Here is a 17,546-nt window from a genome sequence, read left to right as displayed (position 1 = left end):
ACTAAACTGGCCCTTTTACAATGCTCCTTCCACTTGGGTTGTACTCGTGGTACTCTGGACTTGGTAATGAGGTTTATGATGTTGTCAAAACAAGGGACTCTGTTTGTGCTGAATGCATCATAAATCTATCACCCTGTTTAATGTTGTTGTTACGATATCAAACCGAGTGGAAAGGAACATAGTAAGAGTATGGCCAATGCACATACATAACCCTTTATGTAGAGCTTGTTATTTAGTTCGTATGTATATATATATATATATTCTATCTAATCAAAATATATCTTATCATTTGCAAGCCATATCAGTACATGCAATTAGCCTAAATTTACCCTTTAATACATGCTTCATACATGCTCAATGACCCTTTTACAATGTTTCTCTAATACTTGATGCATGATTAATAAGCTACATGCCCAAATGAACAATCGTACACATACTCATACAGAACATCAAACATAAACATCAACAGAACATCAAGCATAAACATGTTTCATACACATACACATACACATACACATACACATACACATACTTAATCACTTCTAGCAGTATAACTCATAGGTGTAAGAGTATTGCCAATCATAATGAACATTCAAAGCTTTAGAGTATACCTAATCAGCCACATGCTTAATGATCATTCATACATAAACTCTATGAGTCATAGCTTCCTAAATAGTTATATTTAACCAATCAGTTCATACCAATCATTTCATCATCACCCACAACATCATACATATATGTAATCGTTCAGTTCAAACCCACATAACAATATATATACTAAATCAGGCTAGTTTCCTAAATCAATGAGTTATAGGTTCATAAACAGTACATCAAACATACTCAATCACTTCTAAAGGCATGACCAATCAGTTCAAACCAACATAACATTAATATATATTCATTAAGTTAAAGAAATCTTCACATATGCTAAAGGCATGAACCGATTGACAATCTCTTCAGTCAGCCTTCCCATGTACTGAAGCATTCTTACTATCCCTGCAAATATTGTGTTCAAATAAAAAGGAATCAGATGAGTTTATACCATCTACTGTATCAGGCACTGTATTGCCCTAGGTTAAAAAAGATAAAGACCCAAGCTTTTCAGCAGTGAATCCAAATACAATAAAATCAGTGTAGCTAAGTGAGAGTTCTAAACCTTTCAACGATAGGTCTGAAAATCACAAGATCCTTATTCCAGCTGCTGAAATCGACATACACAAAAGTAAATCGAATGAGGAAAAGATAGAGTAAGAAACAATGATACTCTAATATATCTAGGAACGAAGAAAATATGACTTACCAGTACCATGTTTCGAGCTCACCCAGTGATTGCATGTTCAAATCAGCCATGGAGATAGAGAGGGAAGAGAAGGATGAAACTCTTGTGTAATCTAAACTAGGGTTTGGGATTAGAGAGAAGGTTTATATATCAGCTGAAATTTCAGTCAAACAATAGAGCGCCTAAATTTTGGTATGACCACTGTTGTCCTCAAATGAGACTCTAGCAAGTGCACTAGATACAAGTAATAAAATGATAAGTAGAGTATCGTCTCCACAGGGATTGATGACCAAATTTTACTAGAAAAAACCTTGCAGAACAGGGTGTTTGTGGTGTGTGATTTTCTTTAGCTGAGAAATATTGTGATGTGGTAACAGAAATACTAATTAAGATATTCAGTGTAATAAAATGAGTTTTGATACTGATAAAAAGATAGAACAGGCTAGGCCATAGCGGAACAGATTACTTTCAGCCTCTAAACATCCTATTTATTCATGAATGACATAAAGTGAAGTCAAGGTCTCTGTTTTAAATTTCACTTAAGTCAACTTTCGTGTGTCCTTAAGATTCTAAGATGTACTACAACCTTATGGGCCCTTAATGTTGGTTCTTTCTTGCATTACGAGTGAAACAACATTTTTGTTTAGAAAACCCTTGATACAATCCCCTACCATTCATGTGTCGGGGTTTGGACGCTTGATAAAAGGTTCCGTGAAGATGGAAGCAGTTTCCTATCATTCATCTAACACTAAGATACATGCATTTAGCAATAGAGTGAAAGCTTCATCAAGCACAACAACATATAGCATCATTCATTCATAAATAAGAAAATAGAAGACTTACATAACCAGCCCTTACTGGCCAAGCCCGTTCAGTTGACTACTCACTCATAATGATGAGTGAACAACCACAGAAATTGCAATAAATCCCCATTAATGGAGTTAGGTCTCAAATTAAAGAGAACTCTCGTGGAAGATGAAGTTTCAGCCCCCCAACCAAGTTCCTCTCTCATTTTACAGTAATCTATTTAATTAGGAGGGAAGAAAAATAAAATATAATAGAAAGTATACTAAAACAGACCGTTCTGACAGATTATGGCCACTTGATCACTTCAAGGCCCAAATCTTCTTCAGCAAGCTAGATCTCCACTGGTCCCACCTCTTTGCTTGGCTGTCTTCCTACTCTTTACACGCTATTACCCTTTGGTCTATAGATTTTGCTTTTCTTTTTCCTGCAACGGGCTGTTTGACAACTGTTTCTATCTTTCTTCATAAAAATCTGCAATAAGGGTTCTTTAGTCCTAAAATAATAACAATTAACAGCCCATAAGCCCATTTTTAGTGAAATAAAATATGGTTATTAGGGTCAATTATGAACCCATCAAATACCCCCAAATTGAACTTTTGCTTGTCCTCAAGCAAACACGACATAAAAATAAAGAAAAGAACAACAAAAAGGGGAAAGCAAAGAAAATAAAAACAAAAAGGAATGTCATAGAAACAAGGCAATGGAGAAAACATAAGAACAAGAACTGGAACAGAAGAGATAATAGACAAACAACAATAGCAGAACTTTATTCAATCTTTCAACTAACTCAACCTTTGATTAGCACACAAGAGCTTGATAAAAATGTGGTTAGACCAGATCTAAAACATGCATTCCAATTCAAGAAATTCATCAAAGCTTAAGGTTGAACTTCAAAATTCAATCAAACAACCTGTATGCCCCAAAGTGCCTCACTAAGGAAGGAATTTTCACTCACTCTCAAATGGCTTTTGTTGCCACAAAGAAGGGAATGGAACTTCACTCCTCAGCTCAGTACACACATCAATAGGCTATGATTTTGCTTATTGGCCCTCTACCCACGGATAAAAAATTATCCAAACATAGTCAAAAGGTCTTAAACATAGGTTGTAATGTTAGGCTAAGGCTAAGGTATGGAAGTGAATGGCTATTTAAGTGTAAGAATTCTGTCTACATGCAATGCAATTCAACTATACTTAGTTCTCAACACTGAGCAATTCTGCCTCAACCTAATCACTCTACATAGCCTGTTTCACAACATTGGCCAAACTATTCTTCAAACACACAAAAGACAACCATCCAAACATTTCACTTCAGGCTCAAGATATGAACATGTGTCCTGAAAATGAAAAGACTTTATTCAAAGATATTTTTGGTATCTTCTAAAATTCCTATTTGGGATATTTTTTTATTTTAGCCTTATTCAAAAAGTGGTCCTCACTCCATCATCATCCCTCAAATGTCATCATTTCAACAATTTTATCTTTATATACTCAGATTTTCTCAAAAATGTATTTTTCTTTAACTAGAGCAGCTTGTTCTGAGGCATGAGACAAATTCAAGGCGTTTTGGGATTAAAGTGAAGGGAATTGGTTCCTTTAAGTTGTGTTTCAGAAAGAATAGGCTAAGGCACAAGTTGGTTATCCTAAAAGTGTGAGTGCAATGCACGGGTAAGCTTTTTGTGGAGTGAATTTGGGATCTAAATGCCTTTTTCATCCTATGTTCTTCCAAAATTTTTACCATTTTAACTAGGCAACCAAAGCAAACCCTACCTAAAGACAATATGTACTAGCCCTCTTATAAAGAATCAATGCATTTACATGCTAATGTAGGCTCAAGTTCTCACAATTTAGGGCTTTTACATGCACTAGGGATTAAGGTCCTCTAATTGAATTTTGAATTAAAACCTAAAAATTTTCAGAACTTCTATGTTTTGAAAATTGAATAATCACTGGGTTCACCACACACTAAATTTGAGGTGCAAGCATGCAATCATTGATTAGCAATTGAAAGTCTTTTTTTTCTTTAATATATATATTATTCTGGTGCTATATACAGAAAGAAAGGGAAAACAGAGAGCAAAAACTAGAAACAGAACATGCTGTTCAGAAACAGAGAACACACAGAATTTTTAGACATTTAACACAAGGTACTAGGAATTAATAAAAACTATGAACATGTACTAACATTTACACGACATCAAAACGAAAGGGAATGACACAATATTTGGGGTTCGAATGACACACTAACAACCATATCAAGCAAGTGTTTAATTTTGAGTTTCCTCAAATTTTCATAAGCTAATTTCACCTTTCAATCACCGTTTTCATCAAAATTTTAGGGCTTTTCACACGTTCTCACAACAAATATATCAAGATATTCATTTTCTTTTCCCCACCCCCAAATTAAAATGTAACATTGTCCTCAATGTTAAACTTAAATGTCGTGAGAGTGGAAATTTGCAGATTATCAACAAGATGCAGTAAACAAGAAATTAGAAGTAGGGTTAGATTCGTTACCGAAAGAGGAAGACAACAAACACCCCCAAATTAATTTGGTAAAAATTCAAACTCCAACCTAATTTTAGGAAATGAAAGTTTAAAACCTTTGCCAACAAAATTTAGGAAGAACCACAAAATTCAACATTAGTAATGTTAGTGCATAAAAATAACAAAATTAAAAAGGAATTTAACACAAATCTAACTAAGGGATAGATAAATTGGGGGTTGCCCAATTAGTTTGCTGCAATTGGTGTTTGCAGCGAACACACTGTTCTCTTTGAGTCATGGTGGATCCTGGAAGTGGACGGTCTCAATTACTCCTGGGACCTCATGTGCAAGGTAGGGTTTCAATCTTTGGCCATTAACTTTGAAAGATTCATTTCCTGGTTTAACAATTTCCACAGCCCCACGAAGGAACACCTTGTTCACAATGTAAGGTCCAGACCATCTGCACTTCAATTTTCCATGGAACAGCCTCAACCTGGAATTATACACGAGCACTTTCTACCCTTCATGGAAATCCTTACCTTGAATCTTTTTATCACGCCACCTTTTGTGGGTGGGTATATCAGGTGGTTCTTTGTGTGAGGGCCCAATTATGTTTAGTGGAAGTGGTGGTTTTGTTGCTGTTTCTAGGGAACAGCATGTTCCTTCACAGATATTCACTTCTTCCCCCAGCAGTGTTTCCAAAGTGTCTTGGTGATAGTCCTGCAAAACAGACGAGGTGTGGCATGCATCCAAAAAATAGCATGTATAATCACTTGAGTTAGCACGCCTCATGGCCTCATTCATCCTAAAAATTATTTCTTCATCATTTATCCTTAAAAACAATTGTCCCTTTTCAACATCTATCAAGGCCCTACCCGTAGCTAAAAATGATCTCACTAAAATGATGGGCACATGCAAATCCTCATCTATGTCCATGATAATAAAGTCTACGGTTAATATGAATTTCCCTATTTTAACTAGCACATCCTCCACAATTCCCCTAGGATAACATACGGATCTATCTGCTAATTGAATCGACATCCTAGTAGGTTGAGGTTCTCCCAAGCCTAGCTTAGCATAAATAGAATACGACATGAGATTGATACTAGCTCCAAGGTCACACAATGCATTTTCAATATTCAATTTACCAATGGAACAAGGGATTGAGAAACTCCCTGGATCCTTGAGCTTTTTAGGAAGTTGTTGCCTGTTTTGCAGTATTGAGGAACAGTCTCGATTCAGTTGGATCATGGAGATGTTCTCAAGCTTTTTCTTGTTGGATAGAATATCCTTCAAGAACTTGACATACTTTGGCATCTGAGCCAGAGCTTCCACAAATGGAATATTGATGTGTAACTTTCTCAATGTATCAAGGATTTTGGAGTTTTTCTCTTTCAACTTTTGATTCACAAGCCTTGCTGGATAAGGAACAGGTGGTATATAGGGAGGAGGTGGAATATACTTCTCCCCAGGTTCCTCCTGAACTTGAATAGGCTCATGTTTTTTAGCAACATGTCTGGTGGCCTCTGGAACACTCTGTTCCTTAACAGTTTCAGCTTCTTTTGAGGTACCTGCAACATCAACAACTTTTTTAGTTTTAATGGGGGCAGAGATTTCTTTACCAGACCTCAACGTGATAGCCATGACATCTCCCTTAGGATTAGGCTCGCTATTGCTTGGAATGACACCCTTTCCTTTGGATGAGCATGAATATGCCAATTGATGCATTTGAGTCTCCAGATTCTTGATGGAAGCCTGAGTTTGCTTCATGAACTGTATCACCATGGTTTTCAAATCTGGATCAACCTCTTCTTTAGCCTGAACAGGCTGTTTGTACTGTTGCTGAGGTTGTTGTTGGTATTGACCTTTTTGTTGCTGTTGGTATCTAGGTTGTTCTTACTGATTTTGCTGATGGGTCCACTCAAAGTTGGGATGATTCATGAAACCAGAATTATATGTGTTTGAGTACGGATTGGGTGGATTTCTTTGATTGTACCCAACATAATGACATTGTTCTTAGTTGGCTTTGCTCGGTTTAACTCTTGGGCAATTGATATCGAGGTGTGGACCACCACAAAAGTCACATTCATCAGAAAATGAAGGTTCACTATGAATGGAAGACACATTCATCTTGCTGATTTGCTTAACAAGCTGTTCCACCTGAGTTGTCAGCTTTGAAACAACATCAGAATCTGAAATCTTCTTCCCATCACTCCTCACCGAGTGCCAATTGTAACTTGTATTGACCACCCTTTCAAAGAGATCATATAGAGCTTGTGGTTCAAGATCTTTAGGGCTACCATTTACAATGGACTCAATTTGAATTTTATAGGTATTGGTGACTCCATTATAGAAATTCTGAACTTGCATCCACATGGGAATGCCATGGTTTGGTACCCTTCTCAAGAGCTCCTTGTAACGTTCCCAAGCCTCGGCTAACGACTCATTTTCTTCTTGCATAAAACGAGAAACCTCGTTTCTCAACTTGATAGCTTGCCGTGGTGGGAAGTACTTCATCAAGAACGCACTAGCCATCTCTTGCCAAGTAGTTATTGATCCGGGTTGAAGGTTCTTCAACCAAACTCTTGCTTTATCCTTTAGAGAGAAAGGAAACAACTTTAACCTTATAACATCATCGGCGACCCCCCTATTTGTTTTGAAAATGTTACACATTGTAACAAAATCCTGAATATGAGCATTAGGGTCTTCATTGTGGTATCCACCGAACTGAATAACAGTTTGAAGCATTTGTATTATGGATGGCTTGATTTCGAACAGGTTGTTCCCCTCATTAGGCAGCACAATACATGATGAGTGCCCTTCAGTGGTAGGTCTTGAATAGTCTCTGATTCTCATGACTAGTGGATTATTGTTTTCACCTTCTTCTTCTGGAACAAGTTGTTCTGGTACTCTTCCAGCCATTCTTCTTTCTCTCTGTCTTGCTCGTCTAGCTGCTGCCTGGTTCCTTCTACACGTTCTTTCTAACTCAAGATTGATAGGAAATGTTGTACTATTAAACAAACAGATTAAAAACACCTTGTTTCACAGAAATTTTCAAATAAATTGTTCCTTTCAATCCCCGGCAAGGGCGCCAAAAACTTGTTGTCCTCAAATGAGACTCTAGCAAGTGCACTAGATACAAGTAATAAAATGATAAGTAGAGTATCGTCTCCACAGGGATTGATGACCAAATTTTACTAGAAAAAACCTTGCAGAACAGGGTGTTTGTGGTGTGTGATTTTCTTTAGTTGAGAAATATTGTGATGTGGTAACAGAAATACTAATTAAGATATTCAGTGTAATAAAATGAGTTTTGATACTGATAAAAAGATAGAACAGGCTAGGCCATAGCGGAACAGGTTACTTTCAGCCTCTAAACATCCTATTTATTCATGAATGACATAAAGTGAAGTCAAGGTCTCTGTTTTAAAGTTCACTTAAGTCAACTTTCGTGTGTTCTTAAGATTCTAAGATGTACTACAACCTTATGGGCCCTTAATGTTGGTTCTTTCTTGCATTACGAGCGAAACAGCATTTCTATTTAGAAAACCCTTGATACAATCCCCTAACATTCCTGTGTCGGGGTTTGGACGCTTAATAAAAGGTTCCGTGAAGATGGAAGCAGTTTCCTATCATTCATCTAACACTAAGATACATGCATTTAGCAATAGAGTGAAAGCTTCATCAAGCACAACAACATATAGCATCATTCATTCATAAATAAGAAAATAGAAGACTTACATAACCAGCCCTTGCTGGCCAAGCCCGTTCAGTTAACTACTCACTCATAATGATGAGTGAACAACCGTAGAAATTAATAAGTCAAGTATCGTATCCACAGGGATTGAGATCAAAATGATATGAGAAAATCGTTGCTGAACAGAGTGTGTGCATAAAGGTATCTTCTTAGTAGGATTGATTGGTTGAGTGTGATGGTTAAAAACAACAGTGTGCTAAAGTTACGAAAGATTTTACAAATAGAAGATAGTTAAAAGGATAGAACAGGCTAGGCCATAGCGGAACAGGTTACTTTCAGCCTCTAAACATCCTATTTATTCATGAATGACATAAAGTGAAGTCAAGGTCTATGTTTTAAAGTTCACTTAAGTCAACTTTCGTAGGTTCTTAAGATTCTAAGATGTACTACAACCTTATGGGCCCTTAATATTGGTTCTTCTTGCATTACGAGCGAAACAACATTTTTGTTTAGAAAACCCTTGATACAATCCCCTAACATTCCTGTGTCGGGGTTTGGACGCTTGATAAAAGGTTCCGTGAAGATGGAAGCAGTTTCCTATCATTCATCTAACACTAAGATACATGCATTTAGCAATAGAGTGAAAGCTTCATCAAGCACAACAACATATAGCATCATTCATTCATAAATAAGAAAATAGAAGACTTACATAACCAGCCCTTGCTGGCCAAGCCCGTTCAGTTGACTACTCACTCATAATGATGAGTGAACAACCACAGAAATTGCAATAAATCCCCATTAATGGAGTTAGGTCTCAAATTAAAGAGAACTCTCGTGGAAGATGAAGTTTCAGCCCCCCAACCAAGTTCCTCTCTCATTTTACAGTAATCTATTTAATTAGGAGGGAAGAAAAATAAAATATAATAGAAAGTATACTAAAACAGACCGTTCTGACAGATTATGGCCACTTGATCACTTCAAGGCCCAAATCTTCTTCAGCAAGCTAGATCTCCACTGGTCCCACCTCTTTGCTTGGCTGTCTTCCTACTCTTTACACGCTATTACCCTTTGGTCTATAGATTTTGCTTTTCTTTTTCCTGCAACGGGCTGTTTGACAGCTGTTTCTATCTTTCTTCACAAAAATCTGCAATAAGGGTTCTTTAGTCCTAAAATAATAACAATTAACAACCCATAAGCCAATTTTTAGTGAAATAAAATATGGTTATTAGGGTCAATTATGAACCCATCAGCCACGTAAGTGAAATTTCATTTACCGCTTTTTTTGTTTTCGGCATACAATGACATTCATTTATTAGAGGTGTCATCTGTTGAGCGCATCAAATTTAACGAAAACGCGCGTTTTCTTTGGATGACAGGATTCTGTAATCGTAATGTCATCTGAGAATCGAGCGCATTTTTTATTTCTCCTTCAGATGACATACAGTTAAAATATTATCACGAAAAATATTCAGACGACACGAAAACAAATGTCTGTCATGTATCTTGTGTCCTGTGAAAGGGAAAATGACATAGTGACATGATCAAAGATACAAATGTACTAGATTGGTAATTATTCGAGTGGGGTTCGGGAAGAATTTTTCTCTCTTTTAGTTGTGTTGGCCGAATTCTTCAATAAGGTGGGAGGTATTTATATTGTTTCGATTCCTAACCCCAGTTTGATTAGGTTAAAACAATTAATTAGAATCCTAATTTCATTAGGTTTACCAATTAAATAAATAAGGATAATTATTAATGTTATCTATATATAATATAAATGTAATTAATAATTTTAATTCTAATCCTATTAGAATACTTATTTATGTTAGGATAATAATTTAATCAGAGATATAACCACATTATACTTACTAATTAATATTAGGAAGATTGTCATTAATTATAGGGTTAATTACAAATCTGGGTCATTTTAAAAGCCCATTACATATTAAGCCTAGTTGTCCAACATCTTACAAATCTACACACTTTTACTACACTTGGACAAAAATGCCCTCATCTGCTTCATTCTTTATGAAATATTGCTTTCCTTTCCATCCGAGCTAAAACCCTAAACTCTGCAACTTCAACTTCTTTGCTGTTTCAAATTTCTTCATTCTTGGGTTTGTAGATTTCGTTTCAGCAGAGTCATGTCAGTCTTATCGAAATGCCTCATATCTCGCTTCGACCAGCTATTTTCAATCGCTACTAAAACCATAGCACCGAATCTTTGATCGATGGCTCCCAGATCCATGATCAATCTCTTCGAGTCATTTAACCAAAGCCCGATGTCATGACCTATAATTCTAAGCGCACTAGAATTATTGCTCTCAAGTGTGGAATGACTGCTCTATGGGATAAATGGGGGAAAAGAGTTCCCATTTCTATTCTTTTTGCTGATGATAACATCATTACTCAGGTCAAGACATTAGAGAATGAGGGTCATTTTGCTCTACAGGTGCTACATACTTTTAATCCACGATTGCTCCTTAATTAGATACTGGAGCAATCTCAAGTTGCCGCTTCTCTTCTCGTTTCTTTTTATTCTTTTCTACTGCCTTCTGATCATGCTACATATATAATTCGCGTTGTCGAGTTATCGCGTTGTCGTGTTGCATGTATAACGCGACATACTATATAAACTATTATCTATCGCGTTATATGAAAACACGACAAAGAATAGTTTATATATTATGTCACGTTATATATGCAACGCGACAATGCGACAACTCAAGAATGCGATAATGCGACAACTCAACAACACGACAGTGGCGAAGTTTCTCTCCGTACCAATTGAAGAGAAACTAAGAGAGACTTTCAATATAATCAACGTTGCCGGAGATAGAATCCACTTGCACTATGTGAATCCCTTAGAGAATTCGATTAAGAATGAACTGCGTCCTAATCATTTCGGAATTTCTGTTGAAGATGTGAGAAAAGTCTTGAGGTTAACTCAAATTGAGAAGTTGAAAGAAACTCTTCAAAAAATCCTATAAAGCTCAATTCCATACTTCAAATTCGTTCAGATATGCGAAGAATTGTGTGGAAACAGAGAACAATGAGCATAATTTGTAAGATGTTGGACAACTAGGCTTAATATGTCCAAGTGTAGTGAAAGTGTCTAGATTTGTAAGATGTTGGACAACTAGGCTTAATATGTAAACGAACTTTCAAAATGGGTCAGATTTTTAATTAGCCCATTAATTATATCCTACACACACACACACACACACACACACACACACACACACACACACACACATATATATATATATATATATATAAACATAATTCATAATTCTAATCAAATTAGAATTCATATTTCCTAATGGAATTATAATCCTATAATTAATTTATCTTTAACTATAATCAAATTACAATTATCCAATAAATCAATTAATCAAATAACCATTCCTACTATATAAATTTCGGCCCCCTCTACTAGTCACTCTAAAATTACCATTCCGTCCTCCAATCTTACTCATGTGTGTGACCCATTAGGTTCTTACCACCACTAGCCATATACGTTTACTGGAATTAATTTCAATAAATTAATTTCAACTAAACGTATAACAGAATGAGTGTGCAGACTATGAAAAGAAGAACCGTAAACATTCTCCCAGAGTGATAAGAAGTCAAGTTGATACTGACGTTTACCTTTTCATATTAGATCCAGTATATATCCTTAAACAGTTATATCCTCAAACGAATCTATAACTATGGAATATGTCAAAGTTACTTATAATGAGACGTTTGTTTTACTTGTATATATAGAACTAACTCTGAATAGATAGGTTAAGTGAAATCTCTATTTCAACCCTTAACCCTATCATATTGCAAGGATTTCAAGTTATTTCTCCACAAGAGGCCATATATATATCTCTCATTTATCAGGAGTTATGATCAATCTAACATTAACTATCCCGTAATTACTTTATGTGGTACCCAACGCCTTCCCGGACACACCCCAAACATCCTGTTTGTATGGATCGTGTTAGAAACAGAGTCAAAGTATCACACTCCATAGTCCAGAATCGATAATTAATGTTTGTTTGAGTCTGAGAATTACTTATACCTACTAATAAATTTGAGACAAAACATGTGACATTAGATAAACCTATCCATCCTATTATCTCAAGTCGGTCCCCAATCCTAATGAACTCCTTCACCAGATCCATGTAATTACCTAGATATCTGAATACCTAAAGCTTTGTGAGATCAGCTTTCTGTTCACAACAGAAGACATTATCATATGCAAGTCTCAACAATATTATGTTAATCCCTAAACATAATACTTGGCTTGGGGTAATTTAAGTTTATCAACTTATTAGTTTAGAATCATAAGGTATAGTCTCACTTAATCCTATATAAACTTGAGATTTTATTTTATCTAACTTGTTCAGTTGTGAGAAAAGATCAATGCTTTTTTATAGTTAAACTTATTATCTCTCATAAAACGAATGATTGATAAAAGAACAATTCATTTACAAATATTTTATATCCTAAAACAATTGTATATATATAGGACATAAAACCTGAAGGAAAATAGACAAGCCTAGGTGCAGCGGAAATATAAACTTTTATCTATTTCCCTTTTCTCAAGCTCCATTAATCGTTATTTCATATTAAAAGGGATTAAATAAGTGTACCTTTTCTGAAGACATATCTACCACTGCAAACGAAGTGCCCACGAATTTCTCAACCATCTTTCACGAACAATGGAACAATGGAAAAGAAAAACAGTTAGTAATCAACCAATGAATAACAGTCTAAATTGATTGCCTCTAAAGCAATCAACACGAGATCAAAGAGAGAGTAAACAAAAGGGTAATTAGACAAGTGGAGGTCGGAAGAATTTTCTTCCATATTGTTTGTGTTAGCCGAATTTCATGTCCCTGGGGGGTATTTATAGTTTCTCAAATTTTAACCGTAATCACATTATATTAAAACTCTTAATTAGAATCCTATTATGGATATGTTTACTAATTAAATAAATAAATACAATTATTATTATTATTATTATTATTATTATTTATATCTAATATAAATAAATAATAATTGGGTAAATTCTAAAAAAAAACCCTGTGGTTTGATGTTCTTCCAAAAAAACCCTTGTGGTTTGTTAATACAAAAAAAGGACTGTGGTTTGCGCCGTTACCCAAAAAACAGAAAATGGCTTAACACCGTTAAAGTGCTGACATGGCACAGGGGTAAAACGGGAAAATCGATTTTTTTTTTATTTTTTTATTTTTTTCCCTCTTCTCTCTCCTCCTTCTTCTTCCTTCTTCTTCTTCATCTCTTCTCTCCTTCTTCTTCCTTTTTCTTCTCTCCTTCTTCTTCCTCCTACTTCTTCTTTTTTCTTCTCTCCTTCTTCTTCTTCTTCATCTCTTCACTCCTTCTTCTTCCTTTTTCTTCTTCCTCCTTCTTCTTCCATTGTCTGCTTCAATTATCCCTGAAATCAATCTCTGCAACTATGATCCCTGGGATTTACCAGGCGCAATGGAGAAAGATAGCTACTTTTTTAGCAGCAATGAAGCAAAGTACCCCAATGGGAAACGGATTAACAGAGCTACAGCTTCTGGGTATTGGAAAGCTACTGGAATAGATAGACAAATTGCAAGTTCAACAGTAGTTGGGATGAAAAAGACACTTGTTTTCTACACAGGAAAACATCCTCATTCCTCTAGAAGCAATTGGATTATGCATGAATACAGAATTGTTGCTTTTCCTAACTCAGATTTTTAGGCAAGTTCAATGTTAATCTCATTTTAATGACACATTTGTTCTCTTTTCTTAATTACTAATTAATGAAAGTAAGACTAAGACATTTGTTTGGTTTGGTTGTGTAGATTTGTCGGAAGCAGATGGAGAAATGGGTTCTGTGTCGGATATTTATGAAGAACAAAAATACAGGAAGAAATAATAGGGAGGAGCCTATATTTTATGATTTCTCGGAAATCTGGAAATTTTCCAGATTTCGACGGAAATCTGGGAATTTTCCAGATTTTCGATGGTAATCTGGAAATTTTCAGATTTTCATCGGAAATCTGGAAATTTCCGAAACTTAAAAAAAAAAGAAAAAAAAAGAAGGAAGAAGAAGAGGGAGGAAGAAGAAGAAGAAGAAGAATGGAGGAGGGGAGAAGAAAGAAGAAGAAGGAAGAGGAGAGAAGAAGAAGAAGAAGAAGGAGGAGGAGGAGGAGGAGGAGGAGGAGAAGAAGAAGAAGAAGGAAGAAGGAGGAGGAGGAGGAGGAGGAGGAAGAAGAAGAAGGAGGAGAGAGAAGAGGGAAAAAAATATAAAAAAAAATCGATTTTCCCGTTTTACCCCTGTGCCACGTCAGCACTTTAACGGTGTTAAGTCATTTTCCGTTTTTCGGGTAACGGCGCAAACCACAGTCCTTTTTTTTGTATTAACAAACCACACAGGTTTTTTTGGAAGAACATCAAACCAAATGGGTTTTTTTTTTGGAATTTACCCATAATAATTTTAATCCTAATTAGATATTTATTTATGTTAGGGAATTAATTTAAGGAAAAATTATAAAATTGGGTCAAATGGGAGACTCATTTATATATTTAACTCATTTACTCAACCTAGTATATATCTAGACTTTTTTTGTATGACTTTTCCAAAATACCATTAATATATATAACACTTAGAAATTTTTAAGCATATCGTCTTTCTCCCTCCTATCTGACTTCGCAGATTTCGCAATATGTAAAGCCTGCGAAGATAAAAGACGTGTTTTTAAGATTTTTATCTTCGCAGACTTCGCATATTGCGAAATCTGCGAAGTGGTATATAACAAAAAAAGGCATAACAACAAGAGATTCTAAGGCTTGCAAACAATCCTTGTTAAATTCAAAAGGAGCATCTTTCATAAGTAAATTAGTAAGTGGCTTGGCAATTACAGAAAAATTCTTTATAAACCTTTTATAAAAACATGCATGTCCTAAAAATGGCCTTACTCCCTTAATCGTGGTTGGTGGGGGGTAAATTTTCAATCACTGAAGTCATTGCTCTATCCACTTCAAATCCTTTTTCAGAAATTTTATGTCCTAAAACTATTCCTTCATCTACCATGAAATGACATTTTTCCCAATTAAGTACTAGGTTGGTCTCTTCACATCTAGACAACATTTTATCTAAGTTTTGTAAACATGCATCAAAAGAATCACCGTATACAGAAAAGTCATCCATGAATACTTCCATGATATCTTCAATAAAATCGTTAAAAATAGCAGTCATACAACGTTGAAAAGTAACAGGTGCATTACATAGACCGAAGGACATTCTTCTATAAGCAAAAGTTCCATAGGGACATATGAAGGTGGTTTTATCTTGATCATCCGGGTAAATATAGATTTGGAAAAATCTGGAATACCCAGCTAGGAAAAAATAAAATGCATGTCTGGCTATCCTTTCGATCATTTGATCAATGAAAGGAATAGGAAAATGATCTTTCCTAGTTGCCGTATTTAGGTTCCAATAATCTATACAAACCCTCCAACCTGTGGTGGTTCGTGTAGGTATTAACTCTCCTTCATCATTTCTAACTACAGCCATACCTCCTTTCTTAGGTACACAACGGATCGGACTAACCCATTCACTATCCGAAATTGGATAGATAATCCCGTTATCCAAAAGTTTTGTAATCTCATTTTTTACTACTTCTTTCATGTTCGGATTTAGGCGTCTTTGCCTATCCGCTTTAGGAGGTTTTCCTTCTTCTAAATGTATCCTATGCATCACAATTTTAGGATTAATTCCCTTAAGGTCTGAAATTTGCCAACCTATACTTCCTACCTTATTTCTAACAATTTCTTTTAAACTCGTCTCTTGCTCATTAGTTAATTTGTAAGAGATAATAATATGTAGAGTATCGCCTTCACCTAGAAAAGCGTATCTCAAATGGCTGGGCAATTCTTTTAACTCTAATTTAGGTGGTTTTAAAACTGAGGGTGGTATTGGCCCATCATCACGAATCAAAGGCTCTGGAGCCTTATCTTCCATTTCTTCTTCAATTATAGGTTCTATAATATTTTCCTCCTTAACTATGTCACTAACACATTCATCAACCAAATCAAGTTTCATACAAACAAACTCTTCCATAGGATATTTCATAGCTCTATTCATATTAAACTCAATTTCATCCTCACCAATTCTCAAAATTACTTTTCCTTCGGATACATTAACTAATGCACGTCCCGTATTCATAAACGGTCTACCAAAAATTAATGGACAATTAACATCATATGCAAAGTCGAGTATCACAAAGTCGATAGGAAAAATAAATTTATCGACTTTTACTAAAAAAATCTTCAATTATACCATATGGCTTTTTAATGGTTTGATCCGCTAATTTGAAAACCATATTAGTGCGTTTAATATCTTCTTCTATACCTAACTTTTTAAATATTGACAATGGCACTAAGTTAATGCTTGCACCTAAGTCACAAAGACAACTTGGGAATTCAATGTCTCATAATTTACAAGGAATGGTGAAACATCTTGGGTCTTTTAACTTAGTGGGCAAATGACTCGACACAATTGAATTACAATCTTCAGTTAATGCTATAGATGGAATACCTTCCCAACTTATTTTCTTAGATATCAAATCTTTCAAAAACTTACCATAGTTAGGAATTTGAGTTATTGCATCTATAAACGTTAAGTTAATATGCAAATTCTTAAGTTTATCTAGAAATGTTCAAAGTTGTTTATGATAGCCTTTGTTTAGGAATTTTTGAGGAAAAGGAGGTTTTGGTTGAAATGCACTTGCATTTGCTGCTTTGGGTGAACTCTTTGAATTTTCATTCACTTCTTTGGACTTTGTCGTCAAATCTTTTTCCTGCAAAATGTTAGAAACACCTCCGGGCATTTTTGGACCTAAATAATATTTTCTCTTCAGTTCTTTCCACTCTTCTTCTCTCATTTTCTCTCCAAATTTCATCATCTGTGAAGTTTTTAAAGTTTTCTTCTTTTGACGATCTACTTTGAGTAGGAAGATGGAAGTTTTTCTTCCTTCTTCCTACCCCACTTCGGGTTAGATTTTATGTATTTTATTTCGTTACTTTTTTCTTTTTAGTCGATTGATAAGTGTCCAATTCAACGTTCAAATGTCCACTTTAGTGCTAGGTTATTTAATTAATTTAGTGTTATTTCGGATATTATTGCTTGTTTTGGTATGATTTGTCTCCACATGACTCAAATGATTAAAATGAGCAGAATTGGACTTGAAACGAAATTGGAGTTAGTCTTGCCCAAGCTGAGTTGAATCAAAGGAGC

At 35.3% G+C, this 17,546-nt stretch overlaps 1 pseudogene; it reads left to right on the top strand.

Annotated features, from left to right (window-relative positions):
* Positions 1-10,553: 10,553 nt before the first annotated feature.
* On the top strand, positions 10,554-14,277 carry LOC136217040 (NAC domain-containing protein 83-like; annotated as a pseudogene).
* The last annotated feature ends 3,269 nt before the right edge of the window (positions 14,278-17,546 follow it).

This window comes from Euphorbia lathyris, chromosome 2 (genome assembly GCF_963576675.1).
Source record: "Euphorbia lathyris chromosome 2, ddEupLath1.1, whole genome shotgun sequence".
NCBI lineage: Eukaryota > Viridiplantae > Streptophyta > Magnoliopsida > Malpighiales > Euphorbiaceae > Euphorbia > Euphorbia lathyris.
Note: the sequence above shows the minus strand (reverse complement) of the source record. Positions and strands in the feature narration are given on the sequence as shown.